Genomic DNA, 27,196 nt, shown 5'->3' with positions numbered 1-27,196 from the left:
AGGGAAACCCGCTTGCAGGCCTCTGTGGAGAGCTCCCTCCAGCAGGGGTAAAGACAGGCCTCCACACGTGGACCTGGCCACTGCTGCGAGTCCTGCCGCCCTCCTGGAAGGTTCCCGCTCTCCACTGGAATGTTTGAACAGGCATTGATCACTTGCTGCCTAATGGCCCAAATAAAATTTTACAAGGAGAACAGGTGGGCCTGTTTGCAAGATAAACTTTCCCCAAAGCAACAATCAGACAAGCAACCTGAATCTTGCGACTTGGTTAATGTTTCCTGGGCTGGCTGTGTACACAGCACCCTGCACCACAGAAAGGTAGGCTGTGTGCACAGCCTGCCCGCAGCTGCCACTCACCTGGGGTCTGTAGCCAGTGGCCTCCATCATTACACATCATTAGTCTGCACTCAGAATACCCAGTCTCCCTTCCCCCACTAGCCGTCACCTCAGCGGCCAAAGCAAAATCTGTCCTGCTGTCAGGTGAGGCCAACGGATGCCTGGGTTTCCCTGAGGTCTGGGGTTGATGCCCTTGGCAGCTTGAGTGCTATCATTAATCTGTTTTTCCCTGCAAAGACAAGGTTTCTACTGGCAGACCACTGGCTCCTGGTGACAGCTCTGATGAGGGACATAGCCCAGCCGGGCCCTGGGTACTTCCTAACTTCACATCTCACTAGAGCCAGGGTTTCCTAACCTTCATCCCACTTCTCAGACCTGGATTACAGCAGTCCCCCTGGTGCTCAGCCAAGGGACCAGGCACAGAGTCCCAGTGTCCCACAGAGCCTCTGGGGAGAGGTGGCACTCTCTGCTAGTCTGTCCTGTGGTCCCTGCACTCTTTGTCCCATGGCAACACAAGATGTGGTACTCACACACAGGACAGAGGCATGAATAGGAGGCAAAACTGGGCTTGCTTCCTGAGGCAGGCATGCATGAGGCAGAGCAGGGGGCACCCTGGGCAAAGGGACAGCAGGGCACAGTTCTTGTTCTGGCCAGGAGTGTTTCTTTGCTTAGGGTTTTGTCTTCATACAATGAACGGCAGACCTTGGGGGCTTCTCTGGTCTCCCCTTCACTGTGGCCACATTTACACACAACCTGGTTTTGGCTGTGGTGAGCAGACAGGCCACCAACCCACTTATCTTGAGATTGAAAAGCCACACTGTCCTGGTCCAAATTGTGTGGGGGTTTGTACTGATTTGGGGAACCTCTGTGCTAACTTCTTAACAGTGTCTCATATGTTCTCAATGGCCCAGAGGGGCTCCCACAGGGTCTGTACCACCCCACAACTCAGCCTGGTCCTGGTTGTCTCCTTGTCTGGCTCCCAGGCCAGATGCTCACCTAGAGGAAGGAGGGCATTTGACCTCTCTGATCCAGAGAGTGAGCCCTCACTGGGAATGATGAGTTTGACTGGCTTCCCCAGAAACGTGGGACTGCAGGGGACACAGTGTGCTTTCAGGTCAGTATTGCTGCTAGTAGGATTCCACGTTTGGCCAATTCACAGTGCCCTGCAGGTCTAGACCCTGTCATACCCTATCTAATCTCCCAGGAACCCAGCAGCACCCTTGGGCTGGGCTGTAGCCCAGAACTCCCTCATGCTTTGCCTCCTTCTAGTGGCTCTGTCACCACAGGCTGGGCCTGGATGGCTCTCTCTCCTTGGTCACCCCATAGAGCACACTGGTTCTTTAGTCTTCCTGTCATCTGTGGCTCACAGAACTCAGGTGTGAGCATGCCTCTCCTGGGATCACCCCTCCTTCTCCTCTGCTCCACACCAATGGATGGCACACCTGGACCTGGTGCCACCTACCCAGTCTCTGCTGGACCCTAGTCTTGGGTATCAGAAGCCAGAGACACCGAGGACCATGCAGACCATGAGAACAGAGCTAGGGAGTTGGCAGAGCAGAGACAGCATGGCTGGTGTTCACTCTTAGCCTGGGCCTTTGCTCACACCTCACCCCAGGTCTGGTGTCCTTGTGAATCACATCTTGGGTCAGCAGCCCCTACCTTGGTGTGAACAGAAAGAGAGTAGGGGAGGCCATCCTTAGAGTAACTGCTTTGAAGGCCAGGTCTGTGGTCCCAAGAGCCAGGTCCAACTAGAAGGTTGTTGTTGAAACCACCATGGGCTTCATCTGCCCCCGACCTGGGTGGGCCAGACATATTCCAGGTGCTCACCAGTCACCCACAAGCAGCTGTGGGGGCCCTGAGGCTGAAGAAGGGTCCTGACCTGGGGAGAACTGGGCAGCTTATGAGAGCTGGGATTTTGTGCAGAGATGCTCCGGTGTGGACTGTGCTGTTTGTCTGCAAACCAGAGGTGAAAGTTAAGATCATAACCATATGGCTAAAACTTTACATCAAAACCAGCTGGTGATTTTACAATTTTTAAAACTGATTTTCTGTTCAAAACAAATCAATGAGCATAATCTATCTCAATGCTTTGTTTTTAGAGTGGTTTTGACATCCAGAGTAAATCCTTTTATTTCTATAGCTTTGGAAAAGTAATTCTTGGTGAGTAGCATCACAAGCTACATGGTTGTATCCCACACACCAGACTCTGCAAAACTTGAAGAGTGGATACCCACCTGGGAAAATTGGATTTTATGTATTTTTTCATGTTTAGGATGCAGAAAGCTACAGAGAGTAACATGAGTACACTCTCGGCTCTCCCCTAGACGTCCAAGCTCCATCTCCGTCTCTGTGGCACCTCACATAAGTGCATCGTGCCATACTGTCCTTTCGTGTGTGCTGGCTCCACCTGGCCTAGTGTTTTCCAGGTCTATCTGTGCTGTGTCCTGTGTCAGAATTTCATTCTTCTTGCGGCTGAATAATACCCCTTCGTGTGCATAAACCATATGTCTTTGTCTATTCAGACATCGATGGGCATTTGTACTCCTTCCGTAGATAGATGTAAAGAGTGTTGCACATGGACACAGGTTTATAAATACCTCTTTGTGTCCCTGCTTGGGGGGACACACCTTGGGGTGTATGCATAGGAGTGGAACAACAAGTCTGTTTAATTTTTGAAGAACTGGGCTTACCCATGTCCACATCCTCACCAACAATTTTTTTTTATACTCATCCCATTACTTGTGAAGTGCCATATATATCTATAGCTATATATATCTATTTGGGGTGCAGTACTGGGGTTTGAACTCAGGGCCTGTGCTTGGAAGGCAGGCGCTCTACCACTCAGCCACACTCTCAGCCTGTGAAGTGCCGTTTCAATTAGAGTTTACATTTGCATGACTAGTGATGGTGAACATATTTTTAATGGCTTATTAGTCACTTGTGTATCTTCTTTGGGAAAATGTGCAAGTTCTTTGCACATTTTAAGCTTGTTTTTGCTATTGTTGTGAGTTGTAGTTGTTCTTTATTCATTCTGGGTATCAATCCCTTGTCAGATTTATGACCTGTATGTTCCTCCATTCTAGGGGTTGTCTTTTTGGTTTCTTGGTGGTGTTCTTTGATGCACAAAAGTCCTCAGCCCAGTTGACCTGGTTTTTCCTTCATGCTCTGTGCTTTTGGTGTCATGTCAACATTACTTTTTTGTTGTTGTTTTTGGTTGTCCTGGGGTTTGAACTCAGTGCCTCACACTTGATAGACAGGTACTCTATCACTTGAGCCACTCCACTAATCCTTTTTGTGTTGGGGATTTTCGAGATAGGGTCTCGTGAACTATTTGCCTGGGCTGGCTTCGAACCACTATCCTACTGATCTCTGCCTCCTGAGTAGCTGGAATTATAGGCATGAGCCACGGTGCCCAACTCAGCATTACTCTTTGGCAGAGCGTTCTCTCTTCGGCCACCTCTGCCGTATGTCAGAATTCCAGCATGTCTGCCTCAGTTTCTGCTTTCTCCAGTCTCCTCTAGTCTTCCTCCTTCTCCCTCCACAACCATTATAGCTGTAGAATGCATCCTGCATGCTGACATTTAAACACTTCAGATATATTAGCTAAATAAAAATATTATTAAGATTCATTTCCCTGCTTTTGTTTTTTAATGCAGCTCTTATTATACCTCTGCTGGGCAGGGCTGATCCAGGAGGAGGCCTGGAATGAGTTAAGCAAATGCACCTGGGTATAAAGCCAGGCAAGGGAGTTCCTGAGCCCTGATGTGTCGGGGTGGGGGCAGGGGCAGGGGTAGGGGAGAGGCTCTTGAGAACGCTCTCACCTGGCCCACCTGCCCCAGGCAAGGAATAGGTACAGCAGCTGTGTCCTGTTCCAGCCACCCCACCTCGCCTACTGTGCACTCCAGAGGGCTCCCAGGCTGCTGGGCCTTTCCTGGGGTTTGCTGGCAGGCATAGTCAAACCCTCGAAGCCCGTTCTGACTTCCCAGTCACTCTCTTCTGTTCAGAGCCACTTTCGTGAACTCTGCAGATGATTAAACTCGGCAATGCTGGCTTTTCAGGACAGACAGGAGTTCTAGGTGTGATTCCTCAGTTTCCAAGGTGCAGAAGAAGTGTGTGCGATCCAGGGGGACCTCAGTCACTGAGGTCCCCAAGGGGTGTTTCCTGGGGGAATTAATCCCAGGGCCCCAGCCGTTATGGTTTACTCACTGCATAGTTAAAAGACCCTCATTCTAAAGGGGTGACTGGAACCTTTGCCCCCAGGAACAAAGGCAGGAGATTAGCTCTGTGCTATCAGTCAGCATTGTCAGGATGGAATAAAAAGGCTAACTTTAAAGGCTTCACCTGTCGAAGCCTTAGTTAGAGCTTCCAGTGGAATCAAAGGTCACTCCTGCCGGAGGTTTTGTGTCTTGGGTCCGCCAATGGGCACACTGAATTACCTTTAAAAGTGGCCTCAAAGCACCGGAGATGAAGCAAGGATTAGTGTCTTAATCTTCATAGCACGAGGCTTGTAGTTAGGGTCGGGGACTCACGGGAGCGGACAGCATTGTCTAAGGCTGTCCTGGCATGTGGTACTATTAAAGGTGGGCGGGAGACGAGGGTGGGCTTTGTGCCTCTGGACTCAGATCCTTTGACGGGCTTTGGGGGTCTTACAAAGCCTTGCCAGCTGACTTGGCGTCCACCCTCAGACAATGGGATTTGTCAAGAGCCAAATAAATGAAATCTGAGGCTCAGGCAAGGAAGGGCAGGCACCCTGCCTCTGGTATTTATGTGGAGAACAATGGTGGCTGAGCATGAGCCTAGGCCCAGAGACCCTGACATGGAAATGCTACCTGGTGCCTCTGTCTCCCCTCCCCGATTTTAGGTCAACTGGGGAGCGGAAAGTTCCTCTTCTGGCTGCCATTCCTGCCCAGTGGCAAGAGTGCTTTCTATTGGCTTTCAGACAGCTTTGCTGCACTGCGCCTTCCCCTCAGAAGCAGGGTGGTGGGGGTCTTGCAGGCTCCACTGCTGCCTCTAGTCTGTGCTGCCTCTGAGCAGTAAGGTGAATGGGGACAAGTCCCACAGCCTGCTGGGTGTCTTCTCTGCAGAGGGGAGGATGTTGGGGTCTGCCCCCATGGGGCTTGTGAGGGCAGATGCATTTGCACCACAAGGATGTGCCTTGAAGGACAACTGTGACTGGCATCTTTGTCCGGGAGTGACTGGTCAGGAAGACTGCATGGCTGGCTGGCAGTGGGGAAAGAGCTGTCTACACCTTCACTTGAGGACCATGGAAGCTGTTGTCTGTTACCTATGAGGCTATCCCTTCTTGGTCCTGGGAGGGCCCTCACTTCCATTTTCCACCTGATGTCCTTCCTTTCACCCTGCATCTTCCTCAGTTCTTTGGTCTCCAACAACTTTTATACTCTGGACAGTCTTGATTCCTGGGGGACGGTCAGTTGCTACATGGCCCTTCTTCTCTAGCCTGCCTCCTATTTCCTCCCTCCAAGTGACAGAGCCATGTGCTTTAGTGACATGCTCTGCTTTTGGTGCCTCCCCCATCTCATCTCCCCTGCCATGATGTTGGGTCTACCAAGTCTACAGCGTATCTGCAGACCCCCTACACTTCCTACCTGTGCCTCTCGATTGATGGACAAATTGCTTTCCACATTCTCCAGAGCAGAGAGGGTGATGAGGAAATCTTCAAATCATCCATCCTCAATGGATGACAGTCTTGCCATCCATTGCCATTGAAAGTGAGGATGTGGACGCTGGAGTGGTGTGGGTGGCTCAGAGGAGCCCTTCTCCTGCTGCACTTGTGCTGACTGCCCTGGGCTTTCATGTCTGGCTTCCCTCTCACATCAGCCATGTTGCCTGGTGGTAGTCAGGTGGCTGCCCCGAGGAGCGGGAGAGAAAGGAGGGAGAGCGGGAGCTATCTCAGCTGAGCTAGCCAGGGTCTCTCTCCCTCATCTCTGCTTCAGCCAGAATGTCTTCCCCCTTTATTTGTCAAATGTCCATTTCCATTTCAGATCTGCACAGGGAATGTGTTCCCAACCCACCACAGGAATTATCTCCAGTGAGGTGGGAACTGGCCTCAGCTTGGTCACAAGACCAAGAAGCATGACAAGGGCTGTGGTTACCATGTTAGAGAAGACAGGACAGGAAGGACAGGCAGGGGCAGGGCTCTTTCTTCTGTCCGCAGTCCCTTCTCACTAGGCGTTACAACAACCACATTCTCTCCTTGGCACACTGCTAGATAGACCCTTTGCCTGACCCAACACTGACAGGTCCAGGAGGTCAGGGCCTGAGTGTGGGGGCTGTGACAGGTTGGTTCTGGACATCCTCTCGGGATCCCCACTCCTTGGATGCTGGACAGGTGTGGGGATCAGGGAGGACTTCCTGTCCTGGATGACAGTTGCTATATGTGAGGATCTGGAGTCCCCAGTGACCGTGCCCAGCAAAGCTCTGACCCCAGCCCACTGAGACTAAGACATGTGTGAGATACTTCCATTGTTTCCAGCTGTGTGTCACAGTGGTTGCCTGTACAGACCCTGCACTGGAGGAAATTAACTGTGCACTCACCACAGAGATACAAAATGAATTTTGTTGGTTCCATTCTGCAAATCAGAAGACAATCAGAAACTTTCAGAGTCAAGCTGAGAAGAAAGGCTGAGAAGAGTGCGCTGAGTTTGAGGCTGGTGCCACAGGGAAGGCGCGGTAGGCTGAGATTAGCCATGACCTCTCAGAGTCAGGTCTTAGGTGGCTCCATGAACTGGCACTAAAGTTGTCAGCATCTGTGTCTCCTTTAGTATGGGATCTATTGGGCCAGGCACTTCTTTGTCTACACCATGATGTCAGCATAGCCCATCATCCCCAAATGGCAATGATGTCATACTCCCCAGGAAGGAAGTAGGACTATTCTGTGTGCCCTCAGTGAGTGCCGGGTGGAGCCTGCTGTCCTGATCTGCTCTAAATTTAAACAGGCTTATGTCTTGGAAAGGCCACCCGCCTCAGGGCAGTTCTGCGTGGCCGATTGCAGACTGAGTGTAGTCACTGAAAAGTTGAAGAAAGACCTGCCTGGAGTCGGGGAAATTCTCTAGCAAGGCAGCAGTGTCTATAGGGAAACAGCAGCAAGGAGCTCAGTGGAGGGGGGAAGAGGAGAGAAGACAAAGGGACAGACTGAGAGGAAGAGATAAAGACAGACAGAAACTAAGAGAGTGAGACCAGACAGAGACAGAGCAGAAGGAAAGAGACAGAGAGGGAGAGCAAGTGAAGAGGAGGGGCAGTGGGGAAGGAGAAGGTGGCAGGCTCCTGGTGAATTGCAGAGGCAGGCAACCTGAGCCTTTGGTGTCTCTCAAAGCCATCAGAGGGACAAGGGGAGAGGCCTATGCTGTGCTCCTGCCTGGTGCCCTCCAGGTAGATCTAGCGCCTGGGGGCGAAGCCCTGCCTTCACAGCCCATCAAGTCTGGTGATCAGTGCAATGTCATTAGATGGACTTGCTGTGACAAAGTGTCTACCTGTCTGACTCTTGTAAGTGTCCACCTGTGTCAGGTAAAAGGGACCCAGTATAGCTGGGCTTCTTTCCCTTGTGTCCCTGGCAAGCCCACCTTGGGCAGGGATGGAAACTATATAATTCACGAACATTTCAAAACCAGTCCAGTCCTCTTGTCTGTGCTCCTCCCTGTCTGAATGATGAGGGGACACTATCTTTCTCTTCCTGATCCCCTCCTCCCAAACCTGTGGCTTTTCTCTGTGACTCTTGTCAACCTTTGTCTAATTGAATTCTTCCCCTGCCTCTCCTGAGCCATCTAAAGCCCTCACATGGTGGTTTGGTTTTCTTCTGACACAACAAGGCTAATGTGAGGTCAGCATAGTGAGTCACTGATGGAGGAAGAAGTGGACTCATGGGCTGTGACTCTTGGGACTGCGGTGAGTTTGTCTCTGGTGCCTGCTGACTGCCGGTGGCCCTGAAAGGCTCTGGCTCCACTTCCTGGCTGAGAAGGAGGACACCCTGATGCTGGGTAGCTGCACATATTTCCTGCCCTGTCCCTGGTGGGGCTTCTTGAGCCTCTGTGGATTGACTGCGTGGACTCTTGGTTCCTCTCTGCCTGTGTCTGTGCCCAGCGCCAGTATCCCCTGAATGCTTCTCAGATGCCAAAGTCCCAGGAAGGGATCCTGCCTGGCTCTGGTTCTTCTTCCAGTGCCACTGTCCTCACATTTCACACAAGTGGAACTCACGTATCAGGCACCAGGCTGAGACTGTGAATCTGGGTCCCAGTGAGAAAACTTGAGGCTTACAGTGAGGTTTATTTATTTATTTTTATTTATTTATTTTGTGGTACTAGGGTATTTGCTTTACTCTTGCAAGGCAGGGGCTCTACCGCTTGGGCAACACCTCCGGCACTTTTAAAAAGAAATACTCTACAGGCCCTAAAACACATCTGCAAGCCAAATGAGGGTTGTCGGCCACAAGCTGGCAACTTCACCCTGCCTTTTTCCCACCTCCATACCTCATTATGTGCTTGATACATTTATTTAGCACTAACTGTATGCCAGTAATAAGACAGGGGACCGGAGATACAGACTGCTGTCCTGAGCCTCAAAGACAACCACACAGAGAGTTCAGTACAGAAAAGCCATAACCACAATTAGAGACAGACTGGCTGTATTAGTTATTTCTCGTCACCGTAACCAAATACCTGGCATAATCAGTGTAAGGGAGGAAGGACCAATCTTGGCTCTCAGTTTCAGAGGTTTCAGTCCATCATGATGGCAGTGGGCGTGGGGGGTGAGGCAGAGCAGAGAGGCTTATCTCGGTGGCCAGAAAGCAGGAAAAGGGAAGTAGACTGGGGAAGGGGTACAACCTTCCAAGTCATACCCTCAGGGACCCACTTCCTCTAGCTAGGCCCAACCACCCAAATTTTCCATCACCTCCCATAATAGAGCCACCAGCCAGAGACCATGCGCGCAACCCCAGAGCCTGTGGGGACACTTCATATTCAGACCATAGCACTGATGCTGGGGGAATGCATCAGTCTGGGTAAGAAGGCAGGGCCAGCATCTCTGAGCAGATGGCCTCTGGAGTTGAAATTGACTGAGAGGAGATGCAAGTCAGGGAATGGGAAGTGCAAAGGCCCTGAGGCAGCCCTTGAGGAGCTACAGAAAGCCCTAGGGGGTGGGGCTAAACACCAGGGGCTCTCAGTCTTGTGGGTGGGTGGAGACAGTAAAGGGCTGACCTAGCTGGACAGCTGCATCTAGTGGCTGGGCTGTATTTCAAGGGGACAGCGAAGTCAGGGAAGGGGTTTTTGTTTGTTTTGTAGTACTGAGGATTGGACCCAGGGCCTGGCACAGGTATAGCACCTAAGTGTGTGCTGTACCACTGGCCATCCACAGCCCTTAGCACAGCCCAGCAGCGTGCCATGGTGAGGAACAGTCAAGGTGGTTTGGGCAGGCATCATAGCACAGGCTGAGTAAGAATGGTGCAGATGCGAGGTAAGGTCACCGGGGGACAGATGCAATTTGGGGGCAGGTAAAACAGGGATTGAGGTGACTCTGTGTGTTGGCCTGGACGGTGAAGCCATTTATAGGCAAGACAATGGAAGCCAGGGTGCAGATTGGATGGTGATGGCCTTCTTCCCTGACCACCCACTCACATCTGAGAATGGGGGAAGGAGGTGCAGGGGAGAAGCCAAGGCTGGGCCACTCTCAGCCCCAGGCAGGATCTAGGCAGGCAGCTGGACAAAATCACCTGGGGCAAGTGGAGGAGGAGGAGCCAGAGAAGGAAGGAGAAGAGGGAGAGCAAGGTGTCAGAAACCAGGGGAGGCAAGTGCAGACCACCCCAGGCTGAGCAAGAGAAGCTGCAGGACGATGAGACCCCCTGACCTTGGCCTCTGCCTGCTGGAGGAAGTCCGAGGGGCCTGGCCCCCCACAGCCCCTCATGACTCTTTCCCACATCCCCCTAGATTTTCTGATTGTGGAAGTCTTGGTGAGTTTATTCAGACTGAACTTTGCTCATCTTTCTTGATTTGGGATGTGGCTGCTTTGCAAGCTCTCAGGACACTTACCGGGCCTTTACTTGGAGTTAGAACAGCCAATTGGTCCCTCTGCTGGGATGGCCCCTCTCCAGCTGTCCTGATCTCTGCTGACTGAGTAATGTTTTAAACAGATGTAATCAGGCCACTATGGCTACTGTGTCTCAAATGGCCTCTCCAGCCCAAGTAGCTGAGCTCTGAGAGCGACACATCTGCAGAGGGTCACTTCCGGGTCCTCACAAGGTGCAAGGGGCAGGCAGCTCTCTAGGCCCTTTTCAGAAGGATACTAATGCCCCATTGAGGCTGTGCCCTCATGGCCTATCTCCTTCCACAGTCCCCTCCTAACACCATTGCTTTGGGGGCAAGGATTCAGCGAGCGAATTCCAAGGGAACACAGACATTAGGTCCTTGGTGTCAACCATGCTTCTGTCGATGTTTGCCAAGGACATGCCCTGGGCCTTCACCCTCCAGTGAGTCACTGTCCACTGCACCCCAGGCTGTTCGGTACCCAGCAATGATGCAGCCTCTACTGTGAGGCCTAGAAGGAGGGTGGGCCTGAGCTTGATGCCTGCTTCTGCCACTAGCCCTCCAATGCCGCCTGCAGTGTGTGATCTGCAGTGTGTGATCTGCAGTGTGTGATCTGCAGTGTGTGATCTGCAGTGTGTGATCCTCCCCACAGCAGCACCGAACCCCCTGTGCAGTTCCCCAGCCTGAGATGCCCACAGCAGTTGTGTCCTCCTTTGCAAGCCCGAGGGGCTTCCGCGAACGCAAGAACACTCTGGCCAGCTAGTTTACCATCTCCTCTGACAAAAACTTGATAAACTGGACTTCATCAAAATCAAAAACCATTACTTTGTCAAAGATACACTTAAGGAAAGCCTGGAAGGAGAGAGTTCTCCATCATGATGTCTGACATGACACGTAAAGAGCCTTCAAAATGCAGCAGTGAGAAAACGAACAACCCAAGTCAAAAACTGAGCCAAACACTGGAAGAAACACTTCACCCTGGAAATGACAAAGGCGGCCGATGATCAGGTGAGAAGATTCCCAACTCCTCACACATCAGGGACAGGCAAATCCCAACACGAGGAGAAACTGCCCCACTCTCCACAGAATGGCCAAAGACAAAACCAAATGCAAAACCAAAACAAGGAGAGCACGTGTAGGAGATGATGGCAAACACTGTCACACCGCTCTAGAGAACAGTGTGGTCCACTGCAGTGTGGACGCCAGAACTCCAACCCAGGGGCAGGAGAAACATGTTTCTATGAAGGCTGCTTTCTTCAGAATCCTCAGACACAGGAGACTCCCCTGTCGTCCTTCCTCAGGTGAAGAGTGAACGCACAGTCCGCCCACACTGTGGGCGTGTGGCGGCAGCAGGAGTGAACCTGGCACTCTTTACCCAGCGTGAACTCACAGCGTCATGGCCTACTGTGCGATTCCATTCAGGTGACATTCCGCAAAGTGTAGGGGCCGGGCAGGAGGAGGATGTGGTACAGCGATGGCGTGAGTGGCGTTCTGTCCTGGTGTTAGTACAAGAGTCCATACATGCCTTAGAACTCAAAAAATGCTACACCAAAAAATGTTTTATTTCACTGTATACAAACTAAAAAGAACCAGTTTGAGAAGAATCCACTTTCTGTAAGCTCCAAGGCACGTGTTCTGATTCACTACTAGTCGTGTATTAACCTGACACATACTTATCACTGTAATTGTCCCAGTGCGAGCCGCCTTCACGGGGCTCCTCCTGTGTGCAAGGCTTGGCTTCCCAGGCCAGCTGCACAGAGAAGCCTGGGCGTCTTTCCAACCACCAATGGGCCTTTCCTTTGCAATTGAAAAAGATTTCACCTTAAAATCCTCTCAAAGTGTGTCTGAGAAGGATAACAGTCGTCCAGATTTTTATGTCTGAATCTCCAGACTACCTGGCAAAGGGGGAACTGAGGCAGCTGTCCCTAAAATATTTAGGATAGTCGGGGGGATCCGTCATCATCACAGGTTCATAGATATGAAAGTGAGGTTCCGTGTCAGAAGAACTTGATCTGGACTGGGCTGAGTGTTTGAGTAGCATGTGCCAGACCCTGGGTTCCAAACACAGAACTACAAAAACAAAGTAAAATAAAATGAAACAAAACCTCCATTGATGGCCACTGGCTCTGTAGATGGAGGACAGACCACAAGCTCCAAATACCTGGGAGCTCTGGAAGCTGGACAATGAAAAAAAAAAAAAAACAACAACCAAAAAGCAAAACAACAATGACAAAAAAAACCCCTGCAGCTTCTGGAAGTAGACACAGTTCTGCTGACACCAGGACCATGGCCAGGAGGCTGCTACCACGGGCATCCTGCTGGCCCTGTCCTCTGATCAAAGGACTAGTGTCCCTTGGTGCAGATGAGGAAGCCCACCTCCCAGAGCCCTTCAAGACTCACTGTGGCAGGGTTCAAGTGACCCCAGGCCCTGCCCTCAACACTTCCTAGCTGTCTCCACTCCAACACTGGGACACTGCCTCGCCATTCCACATCACTGGGCCCCACTTCTGGGCAGAGCCCGAGGTGTTTTCCAGGTCTGTGTCTCTCAGCGAGTGGAGACCCAAGACCTGGGCATGTTTTGTGTCTTATGTCCTGGTTAGAAATCCAGCCTTCACCTGCCATGGTTATCTTGACTCTCATGTCCTCATTGGCGTAAAAGAACTTTCCGCTGGCTCGCTCCCAGTGTCCTGAGAAGCAACGCCCAGGGTGGATCTGTGAGGCACCTCCTCTCCTTCAAGATGTTCCTGATGCCATCTGCATCTCTTGGTCCCCTCCACCGCCCTTGTCACACTGAGGTGTGGGGCGGGGCTGCGAGCAAACACTGGCAGATGGTGACACTGTCTTGGCTGTGATATCAGCCAAGAACCTCCTGTTGGAAGCACCAATTACCACCTCATCCCCTCGGGGAAGACCTATCAGATATGGGGCTCGTAATAAACGAATTGGAAGAAAAGCTGCCCTCCAAGCCCTGTGCTCTGTCAGCAGGTTGTAATTAGTTAATTAAACGCCTGGGCTGACAGAATGGCCCCGTGGGGTCACTGCCATGCTGGCTGCTCCTGACACGGGAGCAGGAAATGCTGGAATCCACTGTGTCTGCAGTGAACGCCTCCCCCCATGTGGGTCCTTTCCTGGAAAGGTCACTGGATTTTGAGAAAAGCATGGTGGGTGATTTGGTGTCTTAAGTTGCTGAAATAGAAGGAGAGAGAGAGACCCTCCTGGAGCTCTAGGCAGACAGTGGGATCTATGGGGCAAGGACAGCAGAATATGCAATCTGGAGGGGGAGTGGGCGAGGCAAAGGAGCTGACACAGAAAGGCAGCTGGAGAGCATGGTCTCAAACTCACTGTTGTCAAAATGAGTGTTTTGCATAGAGGAGGTGTGCAGGCCTCATAGTGCCTCAAGTCACAGCTGTGCAGCTCCTTACACCAGGCCCAAGGGAACCAACCCCACATACTGGTTCAGTTGCCCCAATTCTGGCTCCTGTGGGCTCCACTAACTCAAGAGGAGTTTGGAAGCAAGGTCTTCCTGGTGCTGACTCTTCTCTCTCCTTCACACCCGGCCCTCACTTCCTCCTGCGTCCTGAGTCTGCTGACTCCTCCTAACCCACAAGTCTCCTCCTACTGCACCCAATTTTTCAACTGGGTAACCGCAGTGGCTCCAGGTGGTTGTTATGCTCTCCCCTGCCTCATTTCCATCCTTTCTCCAGATAGGGTCATGGGATCTTGAAATATTTGTGTGGGCTCACATGCCCTCCTGCCCCAAAAGTGTCCCTTGAGTTCCCACGGGTCAGAACATGGTACACCTTCCTCCCTCACCCCACAGGCCTCTTGCCCACTTCCTGTCTTCCTGATTGCCTTCTCTGCCTCTCCAACCTTACCACACCTGGAATATTCCAAGACCGTTCTCATCTTAGGGCCTGGCACTGCTCAGTTTTATGTGTCGATCCTGCATCAGGCTCCCATGGCACTCCTTTCCTGCATTCCAACTGTGGCAGGCTTTCAGTGGATTCTCTAGGGCTTTCCAGATCAATCACATGACATCTGCAAGTAGTCTTATCATCAAACTATGATGTTTTAGCACATTTTATTAATGATATAATAAACCCTCCAGGAGCCACTATACAGCCACCAGCTTTGAGACATACCGATCCGTTTAATGGTGCTGTTTTCCCACCATGCCCTCTTGCTATTTGGTGTAACCCTTGTCCTGAGTCCTGAGGTATTTGAGTTAGTTTTCTTTTCCGTGGCCAATAAAGAAACTGAAAAAGTAAAACCTAAACTTGGCAGTGAGGTTCCTTGCTACGAGTGCTGGAAAGACAATTCATTTGAGGACAAAGAAGACAGAAGTTGCTCTAGAGGAAGAACAGCAGCACCGGGGTCCAGTGAGTCCAGCCACACTAAGACCATGAACCACCCAGGTCCCCAAACTCAAACCTATTACAGTCTCTTCATCCTCAGAAGACAGTCTCCTCAAGGTCATCTTTATTGCAGACACCCCATAATTTTTGGCAATTTGGAGGAAAGATTTTCCTCACGAGTGTGTGGGTGTTACTATGTGCACAAAATACACTGTTGTACACTGTGAATCACATGAATTGTTTGAGTTTACCAGGTCCTCAAAATGAGTAGCCGGTTGTCGTCTATGAGAGTCCTATAGCATCGGAAGGGCAGTGGGGCCTCAGGGGAAGGATTGGCCTTGTCTTTGTGTTTGACGTGGAGGTGCTGTCTGTGCCCAGGGTGTCTATCTCTGTATAAAGGAATAGGTGAGCTGAGATCTTTGGGAAGGAGAAAAATTGGGGGAATGATCAGGAATGGGTGAAGTTAAAGCAAATGAAACTACTGTCAGATGCTGCCTGGTATATCCAGAATGACATCCAGTAGATGCCATCCTTGGGGCCTCAGCTGCTGAAAACCTACCTGTCTGCTGATAACCTTGGAGCACTCCATGTTTCCAAGTTTCAGGAACTGCAGGAAATCCAAAGAGTGATTGAGGCCAACAGAAGAAAGCAGGCAAAATCTGTTTCTAGCACAAGGGTTGCTAAGGATGCTGAGGACCACAGTGGAGCAGCAGGGTGGAGACAGCTGGAAGGAGGCCAGCAGTTGAGTCTGAGGTGCGATTCCATCTCCAGAGGAGGCTCCCTGCATGAGAAGTGGGGTGTGCCCCTGGCTAGTGCCTCGCCCTGGCACCAGCTGTGGAATCTTTCATAATGGGTATGAGATAAGGGACCGTGAGATAGCAGAACACAGGAAGGGCAGCTCCTCCAGTCCCTTCCAGAGCTGGCCCGACCGGCTTCCTTTCAAGGTGGCATCTTGTCAGGTGGAGGGGGCACAAGGCTGTGAAGGTCATGCTGGGAAACACCTTTGGGGTTTCCTGGTATGTACCCTTCTCTCATGGCTCCCTGCACTTGGAGAGGCACCCATTTTTTAAAATATAAGGTTTGTTTTGTGCATTTGAGGGTTACCACATGACACTATGGAATGAGTACAGATAGTAAAGTGGTTGCCATGGTGAAGCAGATGGTCGGATCCATCATTTGACATGGTAGTTTTTTTGTGTGTCACAAGACCAGCTAAAATTCCAGGTACAGAACAAATTGTATTACCTGTTGTCCTCACGTGGCCCACTCGATCTCGGGACCGGTTCCTCCTGCAGTCTGCTGCCTTTGTCCTCTGACCCACACCCTGCCCTTGGCAACCACTGTTCCAATATTTAGCTTGTTGCATTTGAGATCGTTTAAGAATCCATTCCACATGTGAGTGAGATCAGGTAGCACTTGTCTTTCTGTGCCAGGCATATTTCACTGAACTTGGTGGGCATCTGGGTTGATTCCAAATTGTGGCCATGTGTGTAGAGCTGCAGTGAACATGGAGCATGTGTCTTTTCTGCAGAAGAGGGAGGACTGGGTGCTGCTGTCAGTCTCTGAAAGGACCTCCCCACTCATCCACCTGGATACAGGAATCCGCCTTCTGCCAGCAGTGAGATGAAAAGCACGTTCTTCTGAGGTCAGTTGTTTACCCGATTTGGGGGTCATCCAGGCGCAGGTGCCACTTTCCTGTGGACACCTCCTCTCCCCAGAATGCTCCTGCACTTCAGGTCCAGCCCCCCCAGTTTCATCTGCAGCAGTTCATCCCTATTCTTTGCGTTAAGACCTCGTGTCTCAAGAACTTTATGCACCTTCTTGGCATCCAGTTCTCAGGACAGGCTGGAGCAGCCTGACAGTGCTCCATGGCCCAGTAAGCATGGTGGCCAGTACAGGGCTCTGGGACCAAATCCATGTGGAATTTCCCAGACCACATTGTCAAATGATATCACAGTGCCCTGACTTGGGGTGATAAGGTCTGTGAGACTCATAGCCATGGCTTGGTGCATTGTGGCAAATACCATCCTTACCATGGAGGAGTGGACTGCCTCCACTGCTGTGGGTTTGTGAAACCTCCTCACCTGGTGTCAGGTAAGGAGGACGAAGTTTTCTCTCTTCTTCATTCCCCACTCTCTGCCCATCACCTGTACCGTGATATCAGAAGACAGCATAAGGAGGCTTCTGCAGGGACCCCACTCAGCACATACCAGGAATTCTCAATTTCCTGAATTCTCAGCAACCAACCAATAGACTGATATCTCAAGGAATATCACGCCGTGTATAAAGTTAATATAGCAAGTAAATTGATACAGGGTTTACAGTATGATGTGCTTTGTTTGTTCAGATATACCAAAGCCATTTCCCTTCACCTCTAGACTTTACAAACACACACCGGGATCCAGAAATCTATAGATAAAGCAATGGCTTCAGAGCCTGGCTGTGATGTACAATATAGCAGCCATGGGCCGCCTGGGGCTGATTCGATCTGAATTAATCCAAACAGAATGCAGTAATTTAAATTTCAGTTCCTCGGGTACCCTGGCTCCAGGTATCTCCTGACCACTGCAGTGGGTGGTGCAGGTCAGGGGCATCCCATCCTCATAGAAATCTCTGTCAGAGAGTCAGTATTTAAAACTTCAGCATCCCAAGTCCTTCCGAATGGCTGCTCCTTGCACCGTGTGTGGCAGACAGCAGGTCCTCTGGTAGTGCCGTCCCCCACCCCACCCTGAGTTGTCACAACTCAGAGCTGGGTAGAAGTGAGGCACAGGCTCTGGGAGTGGCAGGTAGAAGCTGCTCCCATCGGCACATACCCTGAAGTCACCAATGGGCTTATACTGAGCAGGTAGTTGTCAATGGAGCTAAATCTTCTTGCCTCACTTTTCACAGGGAATTTCTTCCTGGAAGATGTGAGATTGGCCTGGTGCCTGCTGTTTGTAGAGCTGAGGCCTGGCTTCCCCTTTGCTACAGAACCTTCCATGGCTGCCCTTGTGTGCAGTGACAGCTGATCTCCGATTCCCAACATGGCTGTGTCCATGGGCTGGTGTTTAAAGATTTCCACTGGCTTCAGGACAGTACTGCCCCTGTGCAGTGCTGAGCCCTCAACACGGTTGCCTCAAGGTTAGCCCACGCTCTTGGCCACAACAGGGCCTAGATGATACTTTGTCATGCATGACAAATCTCTCAAGCAACAGCCAGCTGCATCCTGAACACCACAGGCTGGCTTGTGTTGCCTCATTCAACAGCTGTTACTTTTGCTTGTCGATGGCCGTTCGACTACTGCCTGTCGACCCCTGGCATCCGCGGCACAGCAGCACAGCTGAGCTCATTAAGGCCTATATGCTGTGGAGTGAGCATTGCATTTTGACCTTTGTGCTCCTCTTCTCCTGCTCTCATACTCCATCCTACTCTCTTTTCTATCTATAAGCCTCTGGCAAATGCAGCTGTCTCCTTTCCATTGTGACAGTCATGGTGCCTGTGAGATCAGGACATCAGGATTTGAGGCATCCCAGCTCTGCAGCCTCCATTTCATTCTTTGCTCCTTATGGCCAGGCAGAGGGCTGTGTGAGAGGCACTGTGGTCAGGAAGAAGGGCACACTGAGGACATGCGAGAGGCCCTTTTCCTGGAGAAAGGACTCTAGAACATGAGAGGTTAGGATCAAAAGCACAGGGCTCAGCTGCAGCTGCAAAAGAAAGTGAGCTTTTTCCAAGACTTACTGCAAAAATATGCAAATATACCTGAAGGTAAAGTTTGCATCATAGTGAAGTTCAAAATGCAGATTCACCACTCACTCAGGTCCATCATTCACATCCATCACTCAGGCACAAAACTCAGTAACATCTGCCCTTGCTTCAACTGTGCTCCATGTATTTTATAGCTAATCCTGAACAATCATACAGGATGTATTTTCTATCTCTCACAAATGCCTTCTATTTTTTACATTACCACAATTTTATCTAATCTAATAGTCATTATTCCCTGATGTCATCTCATGTCCACTGGGTGTCCACTTCTGTGTTTGTCTCTACAGGCCTCTTACCGACACAGCCCACACTCTCTTTGGTGATGTGTCTGCCCAAATCCTGTAACCCTGCCATCTTCCCCTCTATGACAAAACAGTAATTTTCACTGTAGAATTTCCCACATGCAGGATATCACTGATGGGATCCTTACAGGGCTTTCCTCTCTTCCTTGTAATTCACACAAGTTGGTAGTTAAATTTAGACTAGCTTGGTGAGCTCCAGGCTCCCTGTTGGTGAGGCTTCTCCCAGGGAGGCTCCATGCTTCTTCCTGGGTCAGATCAGGAGGCACATGAATTCAGGCAGAGGACTCAGGACTTCTGTTTATCAGGGCAGCAGGCTAAGGGGATCTATGGTGGTTTCTGAATAAGGTGAGAAGATGCTCTTGTGACAACAGGAGGGGCATCACACCTTTTTTTCCATCTGCAACCAAGTACATAAAAGCCACCTTCCCTCCCAGTCCCTCACCCCCACAGAGTGCTAGCTGTCTCCTGCCCCTTCCTGATGCTGGCTTTTCCTGTACTGGTACAGTGATGTTGAGGTCTCTTCTCTTTGGGAAAGGCTGGTTTGCTCTTCTGCCTTCCCAACCCATTCCCTTCTCTATCCTCCCGTGTGGCTCTTCCCCAGCCTTGCTCTCACTCTCACCAAGGCCACCAGGACCTGCCCTCTTCCAAATCCACGGGTCCTCTCATCTTTGTGCTTTGAAACTCCATTCTGCGACGTCCAGTGCCCCTCCTCGCATGTGGCTTTATGCTGGTAGCCCCAGGTCCAAACTTGACCCCTTTCCCTCTGACTATACTTCTTCCTGGGAGGGCTTCCCCCTGCACTCTGATAACCCACAGTGTCTCAAGCATGAGACACAAAACTCTGAACTCACCCTCCTTCTCTCCAGCACGCTCTCCTTCCCCAGTCCTCCTGACCTCAGGGCCATTTTGAATGAAGATGCTCTTGTGTTGAGACCCCCCCCCAGTCTTCCAACCATTGGGAAACATCCTAAAATGTGGAGGACAAATGGTGGTCCAGTATTCTTTCCTCCAGGACAGGTGCCTGGAAGGTGCTGGGCCCATGAGGTCCAGGAACTGCTCGGAAGATGCCATAGGCATTAGCGCGGCACACCAGCACTCCAGGTCCATCCCCTGGCCCCAGATGGCAGTGTGAGGAAGTAGATGTTGGAAGAGAACATTGTACACTGACCTAAGTCCTTCCCAAAGCACTGGATGAACACAGGGAAGCTTGTGTGTGACATCTTCTCCAGTGACAGTTAAGTTTGCCGTGTGCAGGATGTAAGTTCATCCAGTCAAGGCTGAGATTCCTCTACCGTTTCCAGAGGCTGGGAATAATGGTACTGCTAAGGTTTGATTTTACCTGGTTCCATCTTTATATGATGAAGAACTAGGACTCATCTCTTAGGAAGCAAACACCAACATTTCTAACCTCTCCAAGTCTTAGTTATTTTGAAATTTGTTCATAAAAAAGTAATCAATCTTTTGTGACCCAGAAGATCCTGGAAATGACTCCCTTCTGAAGTGTTGGGTAATGATCTTGGTTTGACTCTGTTTTGAAAGGTAGATTTTTGATGTTTACTGACACCGGTCACCTGAATAATGTACTTGATATTTTGTGTACTGAGGCCCATTGAGATTTCAGCCACTGCAAAATTGGGACTGATTGGTTTTGGAACTGAGGCTCCCCTCATGGTCACGGAGTGGGCAAGGTAGACCTTGACTCCCTGTGGTCACTGCCTCATGCTGAGTTCCCAGAGGAGAGAGGAGTATGCCAAATGTTGGTTTTATGGTGATGAGGCCTGCATTGGTCTGGCTTCAGGAAACAGATTCAGAGCCCTGGTATCGAGGTGGTGGTTGGTGTCTTGCACGAGATGAAAGGAGACCTGAGGACAGTGACCACAGGGGTGGCCCCGTGGGGAAGGTGACCTAAGCAGCAAGCTGCAAGGGACAGAGATGCACTCAGGGGGCCCTTGGGGGTGAGTTTGGGGAACACAAACAGTCATGTTTATCTTGTGTGTGGTTTCATTCTGCAAGTGAAAGCAAAACACAAGGAAACCTGTGGTCTTTACGGCTGGAAATCACCTCCGTCAGATGCCCGAATTACTCTGTCCAGGAAGGGTGTGGTGGAAGAAAACCCAGTAGTGGTATACAAATAATTGAAGGTTGGGAGAGACTGGACTTCATGGTTTGGGAACCGGGCTTGGGTTTGGACACCAGGTGACTGTGGGTGGCCTGAGTATGGCAGTGAGGGAGGGGATGAGTCTGCTTGGCTCAGCTGCCACTTCCAGGTTGCTCTCCTGAGCTGGCCTTCCCTGCACCCCAGCTGGTGAAGGACCCCTTTGTGTTTCTTTATGGGGCCCTGTGGACATCACTGTGGAAGCACTTGCGTGTACACAACAGCAAACACTAGGGTGTCTGTCTGCCCATGGACTGTGTGCCCCCGGGGCAGCAGGTGAAATCCTGCCCGCTGAAGATACATGTCTGCCGCCAAGGAAGTTGATTCCTGATCCAAATGGAAGCTGCCCTTCCTTCCCTGCACTTGGATCCAGTTGATGATACTGCTGTCACCTGTGTGCTGTTCCTAACCATGTCTGCCTGCCCATGGGGCATGCAGGGATACTGGTGTGGGAGATAATCAGCTTGGTGGTGTGGAGAAGGGTTGGGATTACACACACACACACACACACACACACACACACACACACACACACAATTTTTACTGGTGCCCAAGACACCAAGCACCAGGGCTGTCTCTACCATGCTCCTGCTCCTATATCTTGAGCACCCTAGATGAGTACTGGTCTTGAGGACAGGCCTGAGTGGCATGGGCCTTTTGGCAAAGGGACCCTTGTCCAAGCAGTGATGGTAGATTCCTTGAATTGGTGTGTAGGCTCGTATCGGCAGGTGGCCCTGGGCTTACGCACAGGTGGCCCACTGGAGGCCGATGGCGCGATATCCCCTCCACAGTCACAAAGTTGGTGTTTGTTGGTGCTGAGTCCTAGTTCCCAGTCTGGAACAGGCTGCTCCACAGCACAGGGCCTGTGTGTAGCAAGGAACCATTGCCCTGTGAGGTGGGGGATGGGTTCAGTCTTGCAGCACTGTCCCAGGAGCTCATGATGTAAGGCTCCCCTCTACACTGGCTACCTAGGACAGAGACATTCAGGGGGTATCCACCATGTGCCCTGGCTCTGTGACTACTGGCTCACTCCCTGCTCAATACCCTAGGAAGCAGCAAGAGCTATGAAAATTGTCCCTTCACAGGTAAGAGTCCAGACACAGGAGGTTTAGTCTAACCCATTATGTGTGGGCAGCCTGCTTCCCATGACGACAGGCCTGGTGACTGGAGGGACAGATTTGCTCCTCTGTCTTGGTCCAGCTGCAGAGAGAAAGCCAGGCCATGGGCTGGGCCTGCTGGAGGGTGGATGCACTGGGGCAAGGGTACGCACAGCCCACCCAGCCCAGACAGGACAGAAATGTGTCTCCAGGCAAAGTGGCCAGGCTGTCTCGAATGGGCAGCTGGTGACGGAGCTGACACATGTGTCCTCTGTGGTTTTCATCTTCGTACTTCACAGGCCCACAGTCTGATTGATGGAATTTTTTTGAGCGCTGCTTCTGGAGGCTCGAGCCTCCTCCTTGCCCACACAGAACATATGTGCACATATTCCCCAGGGTGGTGCTTGAATGAGTGCATCGTGTGGCTGCGTTTGTTTAGTGTGTCTCCCCCCCTTCTGAGGGGACCTTTCCCATGACCTGCAGCTTCCTCGGTGGGCTGCTCGCTGCTGTCTGGGGCGGGGGCGTCTTTCTCGAGCTGCGGCCCTCCTCCAAGCCGCGCTCTGGGGCTGAGGGATGGTGTGATGCGCAGCCGGCATTCTTCTCCCCTGTAGCTGCTGGAGAAGGGGGGCAAGGGGGAGGAGAAGGAATAAAAGGCCCTAAACAGCTCCCATCTGTTGCCACGCTGTGCTGATGGTCATAATGTTCACACTTGCCCAGCCTTTCGTCTGACGGGCTCCAGGAGCTTTATTATCTTGTTAACCCCCAGAGTCCCCAGAGCACAGGCCAGTGAGCCAGTTTGGGGCAGCTGCCAGAGGGTCACCGGCCATCCACAGGCTGAACTTCTGGCCAACCTGGCCTCCAGGTCTGCACAGGTCCCCAGTGTCTGTTAGGCTGTGGTTCTCCCAGCATGGGCAGCAGGAGACGGCTCATCTGTGTCCCTCTGACTGCCCCCTTCTCCTCTGGCCACAGACCATCTTTATAAGGTTATATATTTTTTGTCCCCCTTGGTGTGAAACTGCCCATGAGCTCCGGGTTACCCCCACACTGAGGGCCTGCAAAGTCATTTTGCACAAGCCCCAAATTCCAGTTCTGGCGATCTAGTCCCTAGCAGCTTCCCTGGCCTGTCTGAGCTCTTGGACCCCCATCAGCGTAGATAGAAATTGACCATGTTCCGTGAAATGTGCATGGGGTCGTGTCAACAAACGCTCAGTAAATGCACCTTGTCATTGTCACTATCTGGGGGGGCCAAGGTGAGGGCGGTGACTCAGTCAGTCTCTGGTCACATCTCCAGGACAGGCAGGTGCAGCCATGGTGATTAATCCATCCAGGCGGTGCAGGAGCTGATGGCGAGCTGGGAAGCCAGGTGCCTCTTTCATCATCCTCCCCTCTGCTGTGACCTTGGAGGTCTCCTGCTGGGGGAACTACAGACAGGGAACTACAGAGAGGAACCTTCCAGAAATCAAAACTGCCTCTTTCAGATGTCTGTGAACATGGAAGTGGCTTCTACAGTAACCACCGCCAAGACTGGGAGAGGGTATCGCTACAGAAGCTCCTGTTGCCTCAGCTGTGCAGCAGCCAACACGGGCAGGTTGTGCCCTCTCCTAGCACAGCCCTCCAGGTGCCTCTCCAAGTGCAGAAACTCCAGTCAGTGGAGTCTGTGGGATGTAGAACAGGGAGCAGGGGTATTGGCTCACCCTCCTCCCACCGCCAGCTCCATGGCTGGCATAGACTTTCCAAAACATCTTTCATGTTGCTGCATAGAGGCAGTGGTAATCTCATCCCAGGAGGGCTTTTCTGGATGATTTGAGGAAGGACTCAAATTCAGGGTTCAGACCTGTTCTAGCTGGCTTCCCTTAGAACTGGTCTCTAATTTTGACTTCTATAGGATGTCTAAAATTGCACATTGAAATTTCACATTGTGAATTGAGATAATTCCACTTTGAACCAATGAGGACTAATGTTTTTAAAGTACAAATTAAGGTCTGAGGAACGACTCTGGGATCTGTGGTTTTCACTGCCCTCGCAAGGGTCTGTGACATTGGATGCTTGTGCTCTTGTGTTGGGACTGCCTTTTATGTTTGATTCTCCCCTAGGCAGTGGTCCCCACATTTCACTGTGCAGAAGATCCCGTGGGCTTCTTACAGTGCAGACTCCTGGCCAATAACAGGCCTGGGGTAGAGCCAGGTGCCACTATCCAGAGGTGACAAAGCTGCAGGAACCTTCAACCTGACATCTGGTCGACCACTCTTCCCGGGAGCGCACCAGCTCCCGTGTGTTGATCTGGCAGCAGGGGTCCCATTGCTGCCTCTCAGACTGACTCTGAGACTCTGTGGGGCCTGTGGAGAAGAACAGGTGGCTTCTGAGTGTTGAGAACCACAGTTCTTGCTCACAGGATGTATGGATCCAGGGCAGATGCAGTGTGTGTGCTGTTGGACAAGTCTGACCTTAGAGCCAGTTGTGATGGCCAGCCCATCAGCACAGGTGGGTTAAGAGTCATCCCCAGGCCCACCCTGCTTAGAACTCAAGCAGAGCTTCCTTCAGGGTTTCATAACTCAGGATTCTAAGATGTCCTGGGGACCATGGCCTCCTCCAGAGGAGGAGCATCTACACGCCTGGCCATCCATCCAATGGGCAGCAATTCCTGAGCAAGCAGTGTTTATTTACACCCCCTGTGTCCAGTGCTGGCTGGGCTGGGAACTAGGTCACCAGGACAGGGCCATGGGTTGGTGTGCTGACTTACGGGCCCAGCCACGTAAGGCATGGAACAAATCTAGCAGGCCAGGAGAAATACAAGACAACTAATTCTTCACAGGCAGAGCCTGGCATCCTATCTAGGGTCAGCACTGGCCCATTTGTTCCACAGAAGCCCACTTCTCCAGACGGAGAGGCTCTTTTGGTCTTGACATGCCCCATTGTGTGATCAGGAATGGACTGTTGATGCTTCCGTAAGCTGTTCCGTTTATCCTTGGATAAATATTAATCTAGTGTAGTTACACACATTAATATATGGCCACACCGTTTCACACACACATGTCTTCATGGACACATGGACACTTAACTCCATTTGTCTCATGTCTGCGTTTTAAATATTTAACAAAGAGAATACAGTGTTATGGGAAAAGCAGCTTAAAATTGAGGCACGTTGGTCTGCGGAAATGATTTTGACTCTTTATGTTTAACTTCTTTTATTTTTAGCAACAATAAACACACACACAGATGGGGTGAGAGAAGGGGAGAGAGAGAGAGACAGAGAGAGGAAGAAAGAGAGACAGAGAGAGGGAGAGAGAGAAAGACAGAAACAGAGACAGAGTTAGAGACAGAGATATGCAGCCCTGAACCCCTCTGTCTGCACTTTTGGGTGCCGGTCCTTGTGAAGATGATGTGGTCCTGCCTCAACACAGCTGTGGTCTCTTAGGCAGGAGGAGAATCTACCCACTCAACTGTGTTTTTTCCTACTTTGTCACCAAACCAGGGGCCAATGCAGACTGTCCGATCTGGACAGTCTGAGGGGGTGAGCTTTGTGGAGCATTCTCAAATGCTTGAAGAAGCTTCAAAGGACTTGTGGCCTGGGTGTAGGTGTCTGTCTACCCCATTTTAGCACTGTGGCTTCATGCCTGCAGTTCACAGACTTGAGATGGTCTTGTGACCTGGCTCCACACTGGACATGGCTGCCAGCAGAGGGAATCAATGGGAGTTGTTGTACTTCCCACACTCTGTGTCTGTGGGTTCTGACTTTATGAGAGTGAGCTGGTGTCCACACCTGCAGGCTGTGCCCCAATGAGTAGCTTCTGATCCAGCTATGAAGCTGGAGCAGGCAGGCTGGTGGAAAGGGTTGTGGGAAGGGCCTGAGTCCCTGTCCACAGTAAGGCTGAGTTTCCAACAGTGGGCAGGAGGGCAGGAGGTGGCCCAGCCCAGGAGAAGCACCTGGAACAGAAGAGGCCAAACACCAGATCCAGGGTCCCAAGCCCACAGCCTTGGGCAAGTTATCACCTCTCCAGGTTGAGTTGGCCTCTCTTAAAGAGGGGTGACACTCCCAAACAAGGGGACCTATGACAAGCCCCTGCCAAGTGCAGACCAAGGGAGAGAGAGCAGCGAGGCTGTCACCTGTCATGAGGGAAGGAAGCATAGCATGCAGGTCTTCATAGCTTTATGTCATCAGGTGAGGTCCAGCTCCAGCACTCTGAGTAAATTCACTTGTAATTCTCCACCTGCCCCCTTGCTGTCTCAGCTGGGTAGGGCTTCTCAGTGTGCAGTTACGATTTGCCACTGGCCAGACGGTAAACCTGCCTATGCTTGCAGGAGAGCCAGCAGAAGGGGATGTTTTGAGATGGCATTCATTAAGTACCTACTGTGTACATGCAGACAAAAGTCATCTGTTGATAAGAGGGTATTTGCACTAACACATATGCCTGTCAACATCAAACTTGTCCTAGTCAGGGCTTCCCAGTGAACGAGAACCAATAGGACAGACAGGTGGACAGATAGATAGATAGATAGATAGGTAGGTAGGTAGATAGGTAATTGATAGATGATAGCTAGCTAGCTAGATGGACAAATGTATAGACAAATAGATGATAGGTAGAGAGATAGATGATAGAGAGATAGACATATAGGTGAATGGGTAGATAGGCAGGCAGGCAGATAGATAGATGGACAAATGAATAGACAGACAGACAGGTAGATAGACAGACAGACATACAGATAGATAGACAAGACAGATAGATGACAGACAGACAGTCAGACAGAGGCTGTCATAAGGAACTGGTCACCAGAACAATATTTGATCAAGTGTCTGTGTGCCCCATGGACTGGCCAAGCTAACACAGAACTCAGTCTCCCTCACTGCCTCAGAACTATTAGAAAGAAACAGAGTTGATTCTGACCATTGCCCCCTGATCCCCTCCTCCACCTCCCTCATCATAGTTGTGATATGGGGTCCCCAGTTATGACAGCAGGAGACATATGAGCTCATTGTTAGGACTTTCCTTAGACTACTGAGGGTCAAGAATATGCGCTGGGTGTTTTTTCCTAGTAGTGCCAAGAAGGGAAATCAGTGAAACAAAAACCTGAAGTTGTGGGAGCCTGGAAGGTCTGGTAGCTCCATAGGGGATCCAAGAGGTTGCTTCCTGCCTCCCCATCTAGTCCTGCCAACCTCTGGGGTCACAGACCACCCTCAGCT

The sequence above is a fragment of the Castor canadensis genome, chromosome 1 (genome assembly GCF_047511655.1).
Source record: "Castor canadensis chromosome 1, mCasCan1.hap1v2, whole genome shotgun sequence".
NCBI lineage: Eukaryota > Metazoa > Chordata > Mammalia > Rodentia > Castoridae > Castor > Castor canadensis.
The sequence above is the reverse complement of the archived record's forward strand: the minus strand, read 5'-3'. Positions refer to the sequence as shown.